The sequence below is a fragment of the Psittacula echo genome, assembly GCF_963264785.1.
Source record: "Psittacula echo genome assembly, chromosome: Z".
Lineage (NCBI taxonomy): Eukaryota > Metazoa > Chordata > Aves > Psittaciformes > Psittacidae > Psittacula > Psittacula echo.
In genome coordinates, this window is record NC_137742.1 from 66,299,288 (window position 1) to 66,321,968 (window position 22,681).

A 22,681-nucleotide genomic window follows, 5' to 3' on the forward strand; every position below is an offset into this window, starting at 1 on the left:
GGCAGCAGGAGTGTAAAATGAGCATGTGGGTCAGCCAAAAACTGTCATGTGAACTAGGAAGGAGAAACAACGTCTTTCATCTCAGGTTGTGTTTGTTTTCACAGTGGCCCCCAGTGGATGGATGAGTAAGCACTTCTCATTGCAGTTCCTCTTGGTGAGAGAAGGCTATTGCATGGCATTTGGCACTGGGGACTGGCAGGCTCATTTAGACCAAATTTTTGGAAATCACAGGAACATATGCATGCAGCAGACAGTGCCCAGCCTTTCCTCTCGGGGCAAGGCCTACCCGCAGTCCTGTTAGCTGGCAGGCAGAGGGTTGATGCTGTTGTTTCATGGGCTGGTTGACGCCCCTGCCCGAGGACGCTCAGCACCACTCCAGATTGTGGAGGACCTTTTGTGCTGGCCATGGCACATTCTTCTCTCATAAAAGTAACCCATCACATGGAGATGAGGAGCAGAAAAGTGTTGCTCCTGGCTTTGGGACCATCACAGTGGACAACTGTATGCGCTGCAGGGAAAAGTCCCTAACGTGGCTGCAGCCAAGACTGTGAGGTTAGAGCACACCAGTGGCACCCACAGAAAGAAATCCCACTATGAGCACCTTGCTGACCTGAGAAAACCAGAGACTGTAGCAATGAATGTACTGGATATGGATATCTGGTCAATAGGTATGCAGTGAAGTCATTTTCTTCTTGGGAAAAGAAATTACAGGGCAGAATGTTTTAAAAGCTTTAAAGATAAAAACCCTTAGATTGCTTTATTATGTTGAACACCTAGTATTACAAACCAGAACAAACTTCTCTACCATATAGTAAGACCTCTATTAGTAGTATCAGTGGTCTGCACTAACACTAGTTACCTTCAGTAACTGATTATTGCAAGTAAACAGGTATTTATTTAGCATTTGCTTTCATTGTGATATACATGAAATATGTCTTTGGGATTTTTAATTGAAAGTGTTACCAAAGGATCCATTTTGCAGTTGTTCAGAGCAATAGTGAAAAGGCTTTGTGATTGGATTTGTAGTCTTCTGCCCTTAGTCTGTACACACTCCTATTGATTCAGGTAATGCGTCCATTGGGGAAATAAAAATTTTAGGCCTTATTTAATTAAACCAAATTACTTTTGTGGCTTTTACATAGTTTTGCTAATTTTTTTCCCTTCTGGGAATCCCATTAGCATGTGTTGGGCTTTGCATTTTATTTGTAACCAAAATAACAGTGCAGGAGATAACTTCTGTGAATTGCAGTAATATATAACCTATCAGACAGCACAAATCAGAAAGCATTGAGTCAACATCCTTTAAAATATTATTAAAATTTAGAAAATAATTAGAAAGCTGGAGGATCTAATATTACTTGGCTTGGATTTGTGTTGCCATATTCCTTTTGATACAAACTTTGTATGCTCAGAATGCAGCTGACTGCAAAGCAAGTTTCAGATATAAAAAGATCTTTTTAGAGACAAGAAACAGGTAAATGTCTGTAGGTAAATACCTACACAATATAACCATCAGTAATAGTATAATCTCACCCTCATCATATGCAATCTGTGGGGGTGGAGGAAGAGTTTCAGAATACATATTCTAGAGGACCCAGGCTTCCCACTTCAGGTAGCAAATTCAAATTCATATAATTTAGAGATAACTTTTATATGTTTGATCTCCAGTTCTTTCTGATCCATCAGTGATTGTGTGAAAAGTGTTTGCTTTAATATGCATTAGTCTATGCACCTATGTGATTATAAGATAGGGAATGTAAGTGGCAAACCTCCGTATTCCTTGGTTATCCCCTCTCTGCCATGGTGTCAGCATTTCTGTGTCTTATGCTTGCCTGGAATTGCCACAGGGAGATTTAGAAGGAGCTCTAAATGAATGGTAAGGCTAAAGAAAACAATTTCTTCACTATATTGAACAGTTTTTATAATATTAATAATTAGATTCTCAGCTAAGATAAACTGTAATCATTCCTATCTAAATTAGAATTTTCTTTCCTCTCAAATCTTCCAGACTACACAACAAATAGTATCTTATTTTTCCTGTGGAGCTTGTTTCAATAATCTATTCAGAAATATTTTCCGAATGGGGGGATTGGAGGGAAACAGGCAAAGAATTATAATATAAATCTTATGTTCTTATATCTTATAATAGCTGTCAAGCCTCTCATTTCTGCTTGGTTTTATTTTCATAGCAACTTATAATGGATAAATGAGTCACTCAGGAGGACAGTAATTGCATTAAAGCCTTAATTTGTTTTCAGTAAAAATGTATTTCTAAATAACTAGATGAGTACACAGTAAAAATTCTACTAGCAGGCATTTTGCACCAACTTCCTGATGATCCTGAGAACATTGTAGGCTTTTTCTGATTACAATGGGCGTTCATTTTCTTACCTACAAATCTAGTATCACACAGAATTTCTGAACTAAACAGTTTTCCACATTATTTGCTACACGATAGAACACTGAAAAACAAGGTCAGTCTCTGAGCTTAAAACCACACAGTCATTCACCTTCATAAGCCTTTTGCTGCAATACTCAATATATGTGCAGTTGCAAATACATTGTTTAAAGATATTACTGGGTTTCTGTAACTAAGCTAAGGGTGAAAAAAATAATAATAGAGGCTTTAACAACTGAAGCATCTTCTGAGAAAATGTCCCCCATTAACACTGTAAGAACAAGAAATGTCTCCCCACAGATATTAAGAAAAAGTGGTGACTTTAGCTCTGTCTGTTGGAGAGAAACTTATGTTTCCTTGAATGATTAATGCTCCTCACGAGTGAGAGAGCTTTTTCTTTTTTGCCCAGAGACTTGCTAAGACTATCTTACCCCTTGAAACTTTTATAGAGCATCAAAGGCTACGAGTGAGCAGGATGGGATGGAGCAGCTAGGCAAGTCACAGGAGGGTGTGAGGGAAAACAAAAAGCAGCTCACCACACCACTGTTGGGAGTGTGCGAGCACCACAGCTAAGCCAGAAATATTGTAGTCCCGATTAGGCATACTGCAGTAATGGAAAACCATCAGTTTCATTCAATATTCAAGGTGGGCAGCTGTATAACAATTTGTTTCACAGCAAAAAGTTGACAGGACAAATCCAAAACAACTCTGTGTGCGTGTTTACATGGAAAGCTATTGGCATCAGCAGTGCATTTGAAGGTGTGTTTCAAGTCCCTTATGCTTTTTGTAACATTTTCAAATTCATTGCTGTCTTCAAGATGACAGGAGATTCAGGTCTGCCTTCCTCCTGGGAGATCTTTATTCACAGACAAGTCAAAAACCCTTGACGAAAGGCAACCAAGGGAACTTGCTGACCTTTTAGCTGCCTGTCTAACATCAGTGCAACTATTGCTTCCTGATAAAATGAGAAATTCAATTTAAGGGGAAATGGAGCAGGTATTTGAGTAGACTCTCATTTTATTTTACTTCTTGGGCTGTCTCTCAAACAGAAAACAAATGTAAATAAACAGCACTGTATCCTTCATTCCTCTGCAGTTACCAGAGCTAAGAATGACGCATACAAGGGTGACATTATTCTTGTACTATTGTCCACTCCTCTGCTTACTCATTTACTCACTGATGTTTATCTCCCCAATCTAAAACTCTCATTTAAAAATCCTACCTTTATATTATCCCATTAATTTTTGTCTTTAACTTCAGGAAGAGATTTATGCTGTATTGAAAACCCATCAGTATGACCTCGGTTCTCTGGAAATTAGCTGATTCCTCAATCATGGTCAACCAAAGTAATTTCCATAGCTTGGAGGACAGCTATAATGCCAGCATGCACAAAGTGTTCTGGGTTATATATGGGTTTCTCAACTCATCAAGCAACTTTTCTGTACAAACCCCTTTTCATCTTCCACACTTGCCACAAATGAACTATTTGTTTCTAATATTTTCAGCATGAAAGCCTTGAGCTTTCACATGGAAAGTCTTGGCTGAAGACTGCATAAGGGACTGAAGCATCTCTCCTATGAGGAAAGGCTGAGAGAGCTTGGATCCTGGAGAAGAGAAGGCTCAGGGGGATCTCATCAATATATATAAATACCTGCAGGGAAGGTATAAAGAATATAGAGCCAGGCTCTTTTCAGTGGTGTCCCTTCACAGGACCAGAATCAATGAGCACACACTGAAACACAGGCGATTCCTTCTGAACATAAGAATACTTTCTCACTTGGAGGGTGATCAAGCACTGGCACAGGTTGCCCAGAAAGGTAATGGAGCCTTCTTCTCTAGAGATATTCAAAACACATCTGAAAACCCATCCTGGGCAACTACCTTTAGATGTCCCTATTTGAGCAGGGGAGTTGAACCAGATGACCTCCAGAAGTCTCTTCGAAGCTCAACTCTTCTGTGATTATGTGATGCATACAGGACATTTGAAGACAATAAATAAGGTGTGCTCTTCAAAGCAGAAGAGATGTCATTGGAAGAAAATGAAAAGAGCACTGGTCTCCAATTTTGAGAAAGGCAGAGAATGATTTTAGTCTTTAGTCTTTAGTGTACTAACCATTAAAAATATTTCATAAATAAAGTTTCCTTCTCAGTTTTGGTGTGTACATAAGGATGTAATATTTTATTTGCCAACAGGACACAAACTATAGGAAAATTTCAAAAATAAATTATCTGATGCTTGTAGAAACAAGTAAGACACCAGTCTGAGAGTAAGTTGTGGTCTGTTTTGAAAAGTAATCCAAAAATGTAAAAGTGTTTAAGTAAAAAGTTTAATCTTAGAGATTTATACATCAGGTGTGATTTGTACATATTTATTGTGTATCTTTTAAGTCATTAGTTTATGCTAGTCAGTGCATCCAAATTTGGAGATTATTTTTTTGGAGTATTTTTCCCATCCTAAGGCTACAACTGAAAAAAAAATATGTATTGTGAAGAGACAAATAGAAAAGGCAAACGTAAAATGATTCACACTGTAATATCTGTTTAGCCTGGAGAAAAGATGACTGAGGGGGAATCTTACCAATGAATACAAATATCTTAAGAGCAGTTGTAAAGAGGATGGGGCCAGACTCTTTTCAGTGGTGCCCAGTGATAGGGGCAATGGGCACAAAGACAGGAAGTTCCATCTGAATGCAAGGATGAACTTTTTTCCACTGAGAATGGCAGAGCACCAGAACCGGCTGCCCAGGAGAGTTGTGGAGTCTCCCTCTCTGGAGATATCCAAAACCCAAACGAAAATGATCCTGTGTAACCTGCTGCAGATGACTCTGCTTCAGCAGGGGGGTTGGGCTAGGTATCTCCAGATGCTCTTTCAACCTGACCGTTCTGTGATTATATGACTTTTTGGAATTTTGTTAGAATTTTTGTTAGAACACGGATTTTGCAGAAACATCCCTGTTATACATGGAATAACAGCATTCTAACTTAGCTACGTATTGCAGTATGTCAGTGTTTCTTGTAGTTTCAGTTTACTGCAAGTAGCTAAAATAAACTTGGTAACTAATTGCCTCCCTCTGAGCAATCTGTAAAATACAACGAATGGAAGAGAACAGAGATTCCTATTTCCTCCATTAGATGTTCAGGAATAAACATATGGCTTGAGAGCTATCTGGTTTCTTAACAACCCTTGCTGGCTATATGAACAGCACTGTATTCAAGCACATGGGAAATATCTTCTAGAGCTGGAGGACAATTATCTGCCATAGTAACCTGCTAAAATTCCCTAGCACTGTGCAGGCCTGGCAGCCAGCACCCTGAAAAGCATGGAGAGCGTTACTGGAACTGTTCCCAGCAGGCAGTTCACAGGCAGCCAGCTTGTTTTAGACTTAAAGAGAGTTTATCTATACAGTTTCAGACTGTTCTATGCAAGCTGGTCTTAGTTGATCCCATTTAATACATTAGTATAGATTCAGCTTCTTATATAGGCTCAAGCATAGTGATTGATTAAGCATGGAAAGGGCAGTTATAGCAGAACTTGAGCATCAGCACATCAGTTTGTACAGCAATCACTATGTTCTTTTACTTCTCTCTCTACATCTAAGAATCTTATTGCAGTTGAACAAAATCAAGAATCTAGTAATATTTTTCTTCAACTAATTAGTAATATTAACATCTGATGTAAAGATGCATGTGGAAATTGAAGTGACCAGCACTCAGTGGCCAAAGTCCAAGAAAGAGCTGAAGTCTCTGGTCTTCCTTGCTTGTGTTCTCCTCTTTCAGTACAGCTGCAGTTACTGTTGATGCATGAGTCCCTGAATTGTCATCCATAACACCAGCTGCAAAATTATTTTTCTCCTTCAATCATATCCATGGTAGCAACATTACATATACTGTGTGTGCAGGACTGCAATGCTGATTTTCAGTACCTGTGACTGAGCTATGAAAATATTTTCTTCGTAGCATTTTTTCTGTGATTACTGCCCTCCCAGCTTGGGGAGTAGGAAAGAAAATGGTTTATTTTGAAGGACTTTATGGAAGGCAGGAAAATTACACAGAACTTTTTTGAATGAAATGGAAATGTAGAACTGCCTCATTTCTCCTGAACTTTCAAGAGATCCAGGTAAATGCTGCAGAGGTACCACAGAAATAGCATTTCAGGTTGACCCGGCAGAGCTCTCTGGTATTCCTCGTAATTATTACATGTAACTCTATAGGACCAACATTTTCCAGTATGTCATTATCATGAATCTTGGATTGCTGATGACTTTGACAACTAGAATTTGATGATTTAAATGTTGTGTATGTGCTCCATCAAAACACAAAAATGCTTCTCGCTGAAAAATAAAATCCTCTTCCCTATGTAATTCTGTTCTGCATTGCTTCAGAGATGAAATGATGATGTATCTCTTTTTTTTAAGTGACTGTTTCAGTACAGTGAAGGTACACTCAGGACATACAACAACCAAATCTTACCATCTGTTTCATATTCAGCCCACACAATCTGATAGGAGTAGAAACTGCCCTTTTCAAATGGCTTCAGCTTCTGTGTGGGCAAAGAAAAGCCAACACAAATCGTCATAGCTAATAAAAATGAGCCAGCTGCTTTTCCAGGACAAACTGACTCTTCAGATTTGCATTTGCTAAAACAGCCCACTTTGTAGACAATCATACTCTACATGTTCTGGTACTGCTCGTTAGCACATTTGAACTTTACAGCAGTTACATGCACAGAGAACAGGGACTTCACCAGAGGGATGGTGGATCAGTTTGTCAAACTCACACACCTGCTAGCCAGACTGCCATGGATCATCACTCAATCGTGTTTCTGAAACATCAGAAAAAAACAGTTTTTCCAAATGTCAAGCTGGAAACAGAAACATGGAAGTAATGAGCTTTCTGGATTCCTCTCTGAGGTTTTTGCAATTCTGCTCTGTTCTGACAGTGGGATTGAGTGCGCCCTCAGCAATTTGCCGATGACACCAAGCTGTGTGGTTCGGTTGATACGCTGGAGGGAAGGGATGCCATCCAGAGGGACCTTGACACGCTTGTGAGGTGGGCTGATGCCAACCTCATGAAGTTTAACCGTTAAAAGTGCAAGGTCCTATACCTGGGTCGCAGCAATCCCAGGCACAGCTACAGGTTGGGCAGAGAAGAGATTCAGAGCAGCCCTGCGGAGAAGGACTTGGGGCTGTTGGTTGATGAGAAAATGAACATGAGCCGGCAGTGTGCGCTCACAGCCCAGAAAGCCAACCGTATCCTGGGCTGCATCAAGAGGAGTGTGACCAGCAGGTCAAAGGAGGTGATCCTGCCCCTCTACTCTGCTCTCGGGAGACCTCACTTGGAGTATTGTGTGCAGTTCTGGTGTCCTCAACATAAAAAGGACATGGAGCTGTTGGAACAAGTCCAGAGGAGGGCCACGAGGATGATCAGGGGACTGGAGCACCTCCTGTATGAAGACAGGCTGAGAAAGTTGGGGCTGTTCAGCCTGGAGAAGAGAAGGCTGCGTGGAGACCTCATAGCAGCCTTCCAGTATCTGAAGGGGGCCTACAAGGATGCTGGGGATGGACTATTCATTAGGGACTGTAGTGATAGGACAAGGGGTAACGGGTTAAAAATTAAGTAAGGGAAGTTTAGATTGGATATAAGGAGGAAGTTCTTTACTGAGAGGGTGGTGAGGCACTGGAGTGGGTTGCTCAAGGCAGTTGTGAATCCCTGGCAGTGTTCAAGGCTGGGTGGGACAGACCCTCGGGAACACGGTTTAGTGTGATGTATCCCTGCCCATGTCAGGGGGGTGGGAACTAGATGATCTTAAGGTCCTTTTCAACCCTAACTATTCTATGATTCTATGATTCTAGGTTTTGCTGCTTCAGGGAACCTGGATAGTTCAGGTTACATGAACTACAGCAAAGTTCCCATTACGTTTTTCTGTCATAAAAGAAGGTAATCAGTCATACTGTAAATCTTATTCTTGCTATGTCTCATTCTGCAAAAGTTTCAACTTTTAAGATATGGTAGCAGTGTTATTGCGCAATCTGAATTGTATCAAGCTAAAATGTTTCCTATACCTGGCTGCGGCATTCCCCAGCTGGAAGAGTTCAGAGGCATTATGTAAAATATGGCCTCAGAAAGAAGATGTCATATGGCAGTCTCTTGGCAACATTAACCACCAAGGATGTAAGACATGGATGAATAATCTGGAACATAAGGAGAGTACAGAAAGGACTGAGAAAAGAGGGCAGATGTAGTAGTGATCACACAACATACTCTACACTTACTGGAGTGGCTGAGATGCAGTTACTGCAGTCCGTGGTGACAAAGCTGGCATTCCACTACTTCTTGCAGATTTGTTGGTGTATTCAACAATTTATAAGGCTCATATTATAAAGCTCCTTTTGGGCTATTCTATCTTCTTTCTTAATCACTAGTGCCACAATGCCACTGTGGTCGCAGCTGACTGCCAGGCGCCCAACAAATATAACCACCCCAAAGCCATTTCCTCTTCTTTTCATAGCTGCTTCACCTGCCTTGAGGGTACTGCAAAGCCACTGAGCAGATAAATGAGACATGTCATACTGGGAGGAGGTTTGTAAAGTAACCCTGCTAAAAGACCTCTTCAGCAAGACTTGCCTGAAGTGAGTTGCCAGGTCCATCAGAGGTGACATCTTTGTCTCGAAGGTGACCTCTATACGATATGAAACATCTAAACATGGCAGTATATTTCTTAAATGACACAGAACTTGTGTAAATGTTGCAGTTCATCATGGTTTTAGAAAGGACGTTTCTACTGTGTACTGCTACAGTCACCTAGTGATAACAGGTAAGGAGAGATGCAGAGCTTGCCCCTTTAAAATGAAAGCACTGCTCTATGGCATTGGAAAAAAAAAAAAAAACCACAACAAAGAAAATGCACGTTCCAGAGCCCTATCCCACATAGATCGCCAAGCATCAAGGCCTGTCACAGCACCGCTGCAGAGAATGTTTGGCTTTGGAGAGGAGAAAGGTAACTTTCAGTAGTTTTAAAGCCAGCAAATTCAATGTATCTGATAGGTCTCCTGATGTGTTGGATTGGGGCTAGATTAAAATGAAAGTCTGTTCAGGAAACATTCAACTTGCAGTTAATCCCAGAGACCACTCTATTCTCAGTCTGGGCCAGAGGATGCTGTGGCTTGAAAAAGGGGAAGCAAAGCAGATCCCTCAGGCTTCAGTTCTTTCCCCAGTTCTCACTTTCTGCTGTGTGCAGAAAGGATGAGGGCCCTAGAAACAATTTGCAATCCAGTCATCTATGCAACCTACAGGATCCAAACTGAATTTAGAGATAAATCAAAGGTAATCCTCTGGGGTTTTCACAGTTTATCCCTGCAAAACTTGTCATTTCCTCTATATATTTATTGCTCCTGAATGTGGCTCTGATCAGGGATACTAAAAAAGGGGACATTTATTCTTTAAGTTTAAATTATATTTAATAGAATTTACTGGTTAATATTTTAGTATGCACTAACAGTTCATCTAGAAATCATATTTTGCCTAATTTTTCCAGATACTCTGAAGATCTGTGCACCCAGCATGAAGAAAATGAGCCGCCTGTTTTCCTGCATGAAATTCGCTTCCTAGCAGTTCCCTCAGCTGAAGTGCAGGCTCTCAGGAGATGAAGGAGGAGACCCAGACCACTACACAGTATTGATCACAAATGAACAGTCTGCGGCAACAAATCCTAGAGATAGCTCACCACTTTTTTTCTGAAGACCTTTTCAAACCTTTCTCTAATCACTGGGTAGAAAGCAGTAAGTTAAAGCAGCAAGTTGAGGCTTTGGAAACACTTAGCAGACAGAGTGCAGCAGGAGAATGTATAAGAGTTTGAATTATTGTATGCTACAAGCTTTCACATTTACATTTGAGTCATAAGTTATGGAAGTAAGCATAAATAAGAATTAAATATCTGCAAAGTCTTTTTTCTTCTGTGCTTTGATTACAGTTCTTTTTGATTTATGACTCCCAAAAGACAGCCAAACTTCTATTATGTGACATTCCTTCTGTAAATTGTTAAAAAATCACAAAAATGAAATACTTCACAGCAGGTTTTTCCTCTATTGCTACTTGCCTGTGGTATTAGCATGGTCCCTATCCCAATCCCCTCTTTAGTAAGTGATTTTTTTTCTTGTAGAGAAGCATCTTATTACATAGATTGTCTGCCTCTTTCTGCAATTTTCTTTAAAGGCTGGTGATTTAGCTATACAGGGTATTTTATGCTTCTGCCACTTTCTACGTTTCTGTAATATTTTCCTTGTTAGTACCTGGAATATATCAAAATAAAATAAATTTTAAAAAAGGAAAAGAAAAAGAAAAGAAGATCATTTCATGAACATATGTCAAGTTGTGTACTTAATGAAGTTACAGGCTATATAGGTTTTCATGTTGTTAGTGAAAGCAGCATTTTTTTGCCCCAGTTGCAACTCTGGGCAGTTTTTCAGGACATCTCTGGTCTGACAGAAATGCTTCTCTGAATTTCAGCCTTAGATCATTTATTGTCAGGTCATATTTATTTTTTCTTATATCAACATTTTCCTCAGATATCTCTTGTCTGTCATGGGTATTCATACCTAGCTGTATTCATAGAACAGTCTTTTCTAACCTTGGCTTTCATTTTGCTATACTAAACAATCCTAAAGGTATAAAAAATGGTGCCACAGAGGACATACTGAGAGTTTCATTTCTAAAACCTTATAGATTTTTCATTAGTTATTTAATTCTCCCCCAAACAGAGCAGCCCCTTAAGTACTGCAATCATGATTACTGGCCCATCCTATTTCTATTATTTCTTTAATACTTGGTTTCATCTCTTACACTGCTAATAGTTGTTTTTGCAGCATGCTGTCTGAGCTTCTTGCACCAATATGAAAGTATTTCGGTTATTTCTTTCTGGACACACTCAAATTCTTCCATGAATTATATCCACATTTTTGTTGATGATTTATCTACTGTTATCCACATTACTCTTCATTTTTTTTCTTATTCTTCTTTCTTTGCTCCTTTTCCGTCTGCTGTTTTGTTCTTCCATACTTGAGGTTTTTGAATTAAAACTAGGTTTGGAGGATGCATAACTGCTTCCCCTTGATTTAAAGTTCCTATCTGTCATGACAGCATCCGTTCGTAAAAGACAGTGCTTCAGGGCCCAAGGAGAATCCACCTGCCAAATAGGGCAGTCCCAATAAGTCTTTCCCAAGAAAACATACGTGCAGTTGACTTCCTCATCATGTCATCCTTTCTTCCAGGACAAGATGTTATTTTGAGCATCTTCCCTTTCCATTTCTGATCTTTTCCCAGGGAATCACATACTTGTCATTGGTCCTGGTAGGAAAGCTAGCGTTAGATCAGGATTGTCTCCTTACCTTGCATGTGTTCCTACACCCCATCCTTGCTCATGATGCTCAGTGGCTCCTTCCCAGGAGACTGCTCAGGTGCCAGCCAGGCCCATTCTTTTGCTCAAGGAGACCTTGAGCTGCAGGTCAGCCAGTGCCAGTACCAGCACAGCATCCCTGCTCTGTCCTTGCAACACTTGTCACTGGTCAGAGAACAGTGCTCATTACTCTCACAGCATTAAACCTTGGTCCATTGGCCATCTTTATTATCCTGCGTTTCCCAGGGGTAACATAGGGCTATTCTGTGTCCTCTTTTTCCAAGAAGCAAGAACTCAGAAGTGTACAGCATTGCAGTTCCCACGCAGTGGTGCTGGCTGCAGTGGGCATGAGCTGTGAACTTGCCAGAGATTTCCTGCAAAGCTAAAATGAACATGGCAAAGTCTGTAGAAGGAGATTGTGCATTTTATCCCCAGAGCAAGCCCCAGGTCTGCAGCACAGCAATCAGGCTGCCTTGCTCTTTATTTTTTAAGAATTGCTAACAAAGTCTCTGCTTAAGACACTTTATTTTTTCTGCCAGCAAGGACTCTGTTATCTGAGCAGTATCTTGCCTTTTCATAATTCTATCTAGGTAGTTCAGTTAACCATGAACAGTGACTCAATGACCAGCTTTAGTAATTTTTATTTTTATACAGTTTTCATAGTAATTTTAGTTTCATTAATTTACATGTTTATTGTTTCAGCATTCTTTTGAGAAGAGACATCCAATAACTAAACTAAAATATGTTTAAGCAATGTTCCCAAAACCCAAACAGAAAGTAATTGTTTTGTTTAATCCTGAAAATAAAATAAAAATTAAAAAAAAATACAGACTAGACTTTCATAAAACCTCTGTTTTACTGTTTCCTACTTTGTGCCTGCTTCTCACTGACCTGTGTTATAGCATGATCCTGCAAACCACTAATACCTAGAAGGATGTTAAATTTTGCACATGCTTATTTTGAGGATCTGGCCAGGTTGCAACAGTCAAAAGGCAAAATGTTGCTTAAGCCCTTAGCTGCATCTATTCATTTTTCTTTTGTGGTAAATCGTGTATATAGTGTTATGATATAGATGTCCATGCAGACCATACATTTTGTTAAGCACTGCTGTCTTCAGCATACAGCATTGACAGGAGATGACAGAGAAGATAACTTGCCCTCTGACACCTTATATGCTCATTCTCAGTCCATTATCCTAAATGCTGGAAAAGCTTGGACTGAGACCTCTTTGCCATCTGGCTGCCTTTCAATGTTTTCTCCTACAACAGCTATCTCCATTCTATTTATGGACTGAAGGGCATATATGGAGCTGGCTCATCACCCCACAAACCTCTCTTGTATCTATTTCAGCACGTGGAAATAGCAGTGTCTGACCACAAACTGCATATGCACAACAACAATAACCCTAGTAATACTTTTAAGATGTATTTGTGAAGAAAAATGAAATCTAGATATCCCTTCAATCTAGAGTCCCTGCTGTTCCCAAATGCAGAAAACAACCTGCAGCAAAGAATAATCCACCCCACGAGCCCGAAAAATAAAAGCAAAAAAATCCTAGTATGCAGACACAGACTGAGTTAGGCTGCATGCAATGGAATTATTTCTGCTTTTTTTCATTAGTAGTATGTTATCAGCAAACTCACAAATAAAAGTACATCACACTGTCATCAGCCTTTTCTTAATATACTTGGAAAATATTCATCATCTAAATTTGTTCCTCTTTCAAGCCTGGCTCTGGAAGTGAATCAAAAAGGTTCAGAGTTCTCCCTGCTCAGGCTGCACTGTAGCAGACTGACAGTGATGCTCCCTATCCTTCCTGTCTCTTGTTTTTTAATATTTTCAGAAGTGATTTTTTTGTTAGTAGTTCTCATTAACATTGCCAACTGGGGAAAACACACTGTTCCTGTTGAGATGCAGGCTGTCCACATGTTGCTTTCTTGGACTGGTGTAACAGGTTTTTATAAGGATTGTTTCAGAGAAGGGAAGAGAATATCAACATTCTTCTTTTCTTGGCCCAGAAATTTCCCCACTTCCTCAATATTTCTTGAATGTGGAAGTTGCAAAAAATGGCTATAATGTAGCTGTTGCATCATGCAGGTGTCTTCTCATAACTGATATTCTGTGTGCAGGTAATTGCTGCTTCCATCTTAGACCAGCCTAATACCACATCACACAAATCTCAGCAGCCCTCCAGGTGTCAAAAGCCTACAGATACTATCTACATTTGCCTTCTTGTTTTCATTAAATTGTTCAGCACTGACCCACATACAGTCTACACAAAATATTTCTTTGTCTGTTCAGCATACAGTAATGTGTTGGGGTCAAATAATTATGACTTTCAAATTACCAGTATTAGGCTGCTTTCATACATTTTCTGTCTTCTCAGAAAAGTTATTTTTAAGCAATTTTATTCCATAATGAGTTTTACTATTTTTAATATCTGTGGCATTTTGTCATGTAAACTGCTCAATATTACTACATAACATTGTCCTCTGAGAGAATCATCATTTTTTCTCTCACTTAAAAAGTAAGATGGTAATTAAAATATGGACTTTGCGCTTACCTCATAGTGAGATTTTTCTGTTTATTTTTTTTAAAAGTGAAATATATGATAACACTCAGAAATTACTCTGTTTCTTGAATAGAAAAAGTATTATAGCTTGGAGCACTGACTTGCTCATTCAAGTTTTCTGTCATTATTAGACAACTGGTCATTAAATGCAACAAGGAGAAACAAAATCCATATTTCCATATGAATATTCTGAAAAAGGTTTTAAGAAAATTAACTGAGGGCTATGCAACTTTTTGGGAAAACACAGGCATTTTCAAAGCAGTAAAAGAAGTAAATATTCCTAATATCTAATAGCATGTCAGATACCTTAAAATAGTCAGACTCGATTATGTTTACTGTTTAACACTTAGGTAATATTTTACATGGGAGGATTTTTTTCTGTCCTCACAGTACAGCGTATATCATGCTGAGTAAAAATCTAGTCTTTTGTTGTAAACTAGGAAATTCAGACCTGTGAAGACCCAGAAAACCTTACCTCTAATCCTGGGTATTGACACTGGCCAGTTTTCCATGCACATACCAGCATCAGTCAGTGAATAGCTGCATTACAGAGAGGGGGTGTAAACTGGATCAGTTTGGTACACAGTGATACACAGCTAGTGTAGCCAGGGAGCGGAGAAGGTACCACAATCCTCCAAGGAGACTGCCAGTGGTAGAGTAAGTATGTATGTTCTGTGTTAACAGCAAATAAATTAATTAATGAGTAAGCTGGCCGTATCAATGCTACTTCCTTGTAAAAATGAAGGAGATATGTTGTTCTTACCTGTGTAATAAAGAGGCAAGGAGCTCTGACACAGTCAGGGACCCCTCAAATTCCCCCTTTCTGGGTTGGCATTTTCTAGCAAAGTTCAGCACTTCCTTCAGCAGAGGTAATGGACATGATGAAATAGCAGTGGCAAACAACTCAGATCCTCTGGGAAAATCTAGTTGCTGTGATTTAAGTCCCTGGGTGTTCCCAATGTTGGTAGCATCTCCCGACCTCAAAAATGTTTTCTTTAGGAGCTCAGTTCCAGTAAGCTCTGGCTCAAATGGTTTCAGTTTGCCTGATTGTATCAGGAATCCCATAAGGGAGTCTAAGGATGTATCAGAAAAATGAGCTTTTATACTGAAAATAAAGTCAGTTATAATTTAGCAGCCATGAAAAGTCAAGTACACTCCCAAGGGCCTAATCTCCCATCGCTCTGTACATTTTTTACTATTTTTTACCAAAAATCAGAAAATGTGAAATGTTACCTGAGCTGTTTGCACTGCACTTGAGTAAATGCTAATGTATTGGAAACGAAGATTCATATTCAACATTTGAGACGTGGTACACTTGAAATTCCTTGCTCCCAGCTATAGGGAGTAAGCGTAGCCTTTTCCATTGTTTGCTGCTTTGGATATACCCTGGTTGTTGTTTTGGATGAACTTCACTCTTTTTTTTAACTCTCCTGGAAATCCCAGTGGATATTTAGTCACCAAATCATCTTCCTGCTTTCAAGTAATCTAAGAGCTGTCCCTCTAAGGACTTAAACCACACTCATATCAATCACGATATGACCTCAGGGCTCAGTGTTTGGGCCAGTGTTGTTTAATATATTCACTGATGATCTGAAGGAGGACATCCACTGCACCCTCAGTAAATTTACAGACTACACCAAGTTGTTCTGGGACCCTCACTACAACAGAAACATTGAGGTGCTGAGAGGGTCCAGAGAAGGACACTGAAGCTGGTGAAGCATCTGGAGCACAAGTCTGGCAGGGAATGGCTGAGGGAACTCGGGTGTTTAGCCTGGAGAAGAGAAAGCTTGGGGAGGACCTTATTGCTCTCTACAACTACCTGAAACGAGGTTGTAGTGAGGTGGGGGTTGATCTCTTGTCCCAAGTAACAAGCGATAGGACAAGAAGTAACAGCCTGAAGCTGCACCAGGAGAGGTTTAGATTGGATATTAGGAACAATTTCTTCACAGAGAAAGTGATGAGGCATTGGAACAGGCTGCCCAGGGCAGTGGTGGAATCACCATCCCTGGAAGTGTTCAAAAACTGTGTAGATGAGGCCCTTAGTGACATGGTTTCGTGGTGGTCTTGAAAGTCCTGAGGTAAAGGTTGGACTTGGTGATCTTAATGTTCTTTTCCAACCTATCTGATTCTGTGATTCCATTGATTCTATGATTCTATGTACCCATTGACTTGAGCTGAGGATTGCAGAGTTGAGCCTGAAATCTGAAAGATGCAGATTTTTTCCAGATTTTCCTCCCTGTTTGCCAATACCAGTAATTTTTCACTCTATGTCTCTGATGAGTGATATGATCTAAATGTCCAAACAGCACACTGCAGCTCCATCTCTGATGCTGCAGTGAAGTTCTTATAAACAGATACTGTAATATCAGCCTGTGAAGACACTGAAAAGGCTGTCATCCTTAGTGTTTTTAACATCCCCGCTCTGACACGAGATCCCATACTAGTCTGCAAGCATCTGGCTGCTGGGGGAAAATGCGCAGACATCCTAAGAGATTAGACGCCCATCTGAGCTTCAAAGAAATGGAAAGTAAATGTGATTGAAGCATTTCAAAGTCTTGTGCTTCTGTCATTTCTTAGAGGGCTCATCCCATACTCAGGCACTGCCATTTCATTAGGCTCCAGCCATGGGGAGACACCTTCCCCCACCACCCGCCTTCCCCCACCACCCCATGCGGCACTGCCATCTTGGAGCCCTGGCGTCACCATCCACGGTGCAAGGAGGAGCTGGACCATGAGGAGATAAGAGCTGATGGGTGGCGTGGATGGCCTAGCAGATGAAATAATGGCCTGGGACCTACCCAGCAAGTATGTGGTGGGAGAAGATGATCCTTGCTACTGCCTTGGCCCTGCCTCCCACTACGGTTTGGGAAAGAGGTGAGTTTCTAGTTATGAGAATATTCCCACCTTCTTGAAAGGAAAATCTTACCTGAGAAAAGCTTGCAAAGTGAGTTCATGCTTTCAAAAGCCTTAATCAGGCTTCCCAACCCACACATGTACACCTCCATCACACTCCACTGGTTCCTTTTCTTCCTGTTAGATCAAGGGCAGGGCTCCGGATGACCACAAATGTGTTTGGTAGGTTATTCCCCTGCCTTTCTGTCACTTAACCCACACCTAATTTCACCTCTTCTTGGTATTGTAATGCAGGAAAGTCTTCCACTATTTGTTTGATATTTTAACGTCTTCAAGAGAAGCCATTGGCTCTCAGTGTTTTATAATATCTAAGCCATTTTTGCAACTGGCAAAAGTTGGGATAATCCAGCAGGAGAAAAGATGTCGTCTAATTCTTTTGTGCAAACAGTGCAAAAAGAGATTTCCAAAGCTGTGCTTTTGCCTTTTTCAATTACACAGGTCAAACTCCTACATGAAAAAAAAAAAAAGCAATAAAATAAATAAATAAAAAAATACCAACCTTCCAAGCTTGGGAGTAATTCTTTGGATCTCAGTAATAGGTTGTAAATATTCTGTTGTCACAAAGATATCTGAAAAGATGAGTTTGGGGGGTTTTAAAATGAAGTTGAAAAAACAGGTGTTTTAAAAATGTGAGGGTGTGGAATGTGGGAAAAAAACAGCAAACCAAATTTATTGTTCTTTGAGGAGACTTTAAACATTATCACCTAAAGCTGGTTGATGGTCTCTTTTCAGGAGTGAAGTCTCTTTAGCAAATGAGTGTTCAATAATCCTCACGCACTCATTTTTGTAATCATTTCAGTCTTATATTAAATATGACTTTTTCAGATGTCTCTCTGATACAAGGTATGTGTGTCAGTGTTTGGACAGAGAGTAATTGGATTCATATCTCTGTTATGTTTTCAAATTGCTAGGTCAGATTTGGGTCTCTGGCTTTAAATTCTTCAACTCTATTCTAAGTCAAAGGAATGTGACAGATCTAATACCTAGAATAAGTTATTAACTGCAATGATGCATAAACCAGTGGCACTTTCAGAAATAGTAGTCTATAGTGCTTCTGTTTTCTAAAGAAAAAGTAAAATATAATCTTATTTCTTTGTTTCTTGCAGTTATTGTAAACATTTTTCTTGATTAATCCATGAAGAACTTGAAACTGATGTGCCCATAAATACGATCTTCTGTTACATTTTTTATTGCCGTAATAATTTTTGCTGGGATTAGTTTTCCTTTCAAAATTATAAAAGCATGAGGAATTTATACACACACGTGGCATTAAAGTATCACTAGCTATAAATAAAAAGGGCCTATTCCTACCACAAACAGTTTATGAAAGTCTAGTATAGAATTATGGGCTGTGTGGAAAGAAATCAAGGAAGATTGGGCAACTAGGAAACTTTGCCAGCCTGTACATGTTCTCAGCTGAAACATAGAGCGACCTGTTGACTTTGTAAGACTGAAAATTCTTGCTTCTCTTACATACTAGTTAGCTATGGTGTGCTCCTTGCTTTCCACTTCAACTTGATTTACCCCTGCTCTTTCAGGGACCCTGGTATGGCCCTTTAAGGTGGAAGCCGTGATTCCTACACACAATTTTGCAACAAGTTCCTTGTGCTTGTGGCTTGAGAGGTATCTTTTTCTAACTTTCCTAACTGGCTTTTTTATGAGGATAGGTGCTTCTCTGTTTGGGTAATGGGGATTACTTGGGGCTGAGGAGAAGGCAACCTACTATGCCTGTCAAAAAATGTGTTTTGTTTCTAAGATATCGTCTTAAGGAATTTGTCTTGTGTTAACAGTCTAAAGGATCACTGGGCTACTCTGAATATCTGAATTTGGAGGACGGACTATGGGAAAATGTAATAATTTTTTACTACAGAAACTGATACGACTATTAAAAAAACCCCCACAGAGTACCACTCTGGCAAACCAGCTCTGGGAATTTTTATATATGAAATGTAGGTGTATCTCTCCACAGTTGGTATTTGCTTAAAATAAGCTAAAAAACAACAGCCATACATCATATTTTACATCCTGATATCCTCAGAAATAGGCTAGAGCACTGTGCATATAATTACTGACAGATATATCTGTTCTCCTTGCAGATATTTACCATAGTAAATTCAGAAACAAGCCAATTTTAAATTTTTTAAACAAATTATGTTTTTTCAAACAGGATGATATTATCTTCCTTTGTTATCAAAATAGTGGAACTGGTTTCCTAAGTTTCTCCTAAAAGAAATGATGCAGAGTATGGACTTGGACTTAGGGCTCCTATGTCCCAGATGAAGAGCATAATTTCAGAATTATGTCTCTCATTTTCACTGTAAAATTTATCCTAGATCTGAAAAAAAAAAAAAAAAATATAAAGTTTGCATTTCAGCATCTGCTTGCAGAAAAATCTTTTACTGAAATGTTGCCTATTAACCTTAGCTATAGAGTACATAGCATATAGCAACTCTAGAAGAAAGTGACTTTAATGTTATATCCTTTCTACTACAACTGTGGCATTTTGGCAAAACTGCCTACTTGCCTAGAGCCAGGAGGATTTATAGAGCTGTCATGAAAGCCTACAAGAACCAGTCCAGTTTATCTACAAGAATACTTTTGCTTATTAAGTAGCATAATAATCACAGGACATGATGACAATGTATTGTCCTTTTAGGAGTGCTCTCACAACAGTCTTCATAAATCACAACCAGTCACGTGCACACTTATGTCCTTGCTCTTACTTTGCTATAAGAATCACTTTCTGCGGTTTTAAGGTACCCTTGGCATTTGTGATGTTTAATTAATAGTTTATTTTATAACCAAATGAAATATTGTGCTGTGACAGTGCAGAGACATTTTGTCTATCACACAAGTCGTTGCATAGGGCACCATTTCTTAGTTGTGTCAATAATGCCTTGTCGCTGACAGCCAATATGAAAGTAGGAAATACAGAGGGACAGTGGAAACAACTGTAAAGCAGCTTATTAGAACTGCTTTAATATTTTGCATAACCAAAAACTGTTGCTGCTATTAGGAGGCCGTAAGTGGACTGCAGTCCTTAAGGAATGATAAAAATCCGTCAGTGAACTGAATTAGGTGTGAAGATCCACAAAATGCAAGAATGAGTATCATCAGCATGAAAGAAAAGGAAGCTCACAGTTCAGAAAATTGCTGCTGGGATCCTTCACTTGCTAGTTTGTACTACATACACAGCTACTGTGAACTTGGTGATTTGAAAGTTGTTCTTCTTGTGGGGTTTGGGTTTTTTTAAATAGTGGGAAAATAGCCAGTAGTTTGGGAAGTATGGCCAATTGAATTGAAGCAAATTCAGTAAGTATTGAGGTTCCAAATTTTGGGTTCCTTTGAAAGAAAGTAGCAAAAAAGAAGTTGTATCTTGGAAAAAATGTTGAAACAGGTTTTCATTTCATAATTTTGTTGATGCATTGAAGGCAGTTTTCATGATGTCATCCAGATAGTTTAAATAAAGTGTTTGCATATAAGGTTAACAAGCTGCAGTGGTAGCAGGGTCTGTGTGGGATTATATTAGAATTAACTTGATCAATTACTTTTAGTTACAGAGGTCTCCAGATGAGACATAAGCCAGCATATGAGTTTGGCAGGTGAAGAATCAGTGCAGTCAACACATGCCGTGAAGGTAATGAACATTCTTTCAAACTTCATTTTTCATCCTGAGCGGAGAAGACAACTAAGCCAAGACACTGCTGCTTAAAGCAGCCAAAACGATAACCATAAATAATCATAATAGAAAGCCTATGTCTTAAATGCAATTGAGAAGGATAAAATAAGCATTTTGCCATTAAAACTATGTTGTTAAACCTGGAATTTTCATTATGATTTGCCCTGGAGCACATGGAGGTTCCTCAACCTTGAGATGCAACTTCAAAATTACAAGATTGCTGAGCATTTCTTTTGATAAACTGCTTGCAAGAAGAAGCTGGGCTACACAACATTTAGTCAAATCGGGGCAAATCTCTATGACAATGCATTTTATTTTCACAGCTGAACTGAAACTCAGGAGGACTGATTCTCCTGGCCAACTCTCATTGAAGACAGTGGGAGCCACACACATGAAAGGATGCAATGTTCTCCATGCCGTTCAGAACTCATACTCTCATATACACAAAACTCCTGATGATTTACGCAGAGTTTATAACTATAAAATAAGATCACAGATTTGCAAGCTGCCTGCAGTCCATAGGTGGAATCTGATCCATGCTAAGAAATGAAGTTTGTCATTGATTTGAAATCTGTTAGAATTCAAGCATAACTAAAATGACACCTTAGTTTAAATTGAAAATTGTGACAACAAATGCAAAAATGTTATCTGCCATCCATTCATATACACTACTTTCTATCAACTTCATTTTCTTTCTTTTCCTGGCTCTCACTCTCTATGAGCAAGTTTAGTACACTTACAATGTCATTCACAGATCCATGAATACCAAAGAATTTGATTTTTTTTTTTTTTTAGCAAATATAATAATGTTGCTCTCTAAAGAAGGCTGATATATATTTAAAGTGTAGATTTAGAATGTTATATTTTACTTATATGGTAATGTGTTATAAATTTTCCTTTAACTGTAGGTGTACAGTTTCACATTAAGTTGAAATTGTCAGGTGGCCGGTAGTGTTAAAAATGTGATAGTTCAGGATTCATGTTTTATATTATGTAAGATTAAGCAGAGGCTTAAAAAATCTGGTTTCATTATAAACCTGGTGTATCCATTGGAAAAGAGAAACAGTCTGACTGTTTAAATACTTCTTTTTTAAATTACTACCTTTAAAAGTAAGATGATGAAGAAATGAAGCACATTAGTTCTGCTCAAAATCTTGTAGTTCAGAACTGCTTATACTTTCAATAACTTCTTTCCAAGAAATATGTAACAGCAGTGTTTGCACCCAGTAATTTTATTTAAAGGTGTTTAAATAACTTTATATTTTATTAAAATATCACAGGTAGTTGAATTCACTGCAAGCCATTGTGCTTTATTTTTTAAATTCTGTGATTTACAGTTTTGCACAAAAGCAAATTTCAGTCAACCAATTTCTGGTGGCCGGATGTCTTATTTCTCTCAATTCTCAGTACAGACCTCTCATTCATCCTCAGGTTTTACCAAGGGATTCACTTCACATTCATACCTTGGCATTTCTCAGTCATTGCTCTTTGTTACCTTTGAACAAAGATTCTGGGCAGAAATCCTGCAGTTCACCTGGCACATCAATTATTGTCATGTAGGTTTTAATCTGCACTGTAAGAGTAAAGATGGCCTTATTAGAGACTGTATTATCCCTATCTTCCTCCTTCATATCTCCCACTGTTTTTTCAATAGCTCAAATAAATGCTCTTTCAGCTTCTTCCATTTGCAGCACCTAGAAAACACAGCAAGCTGTACATAGCACAAGC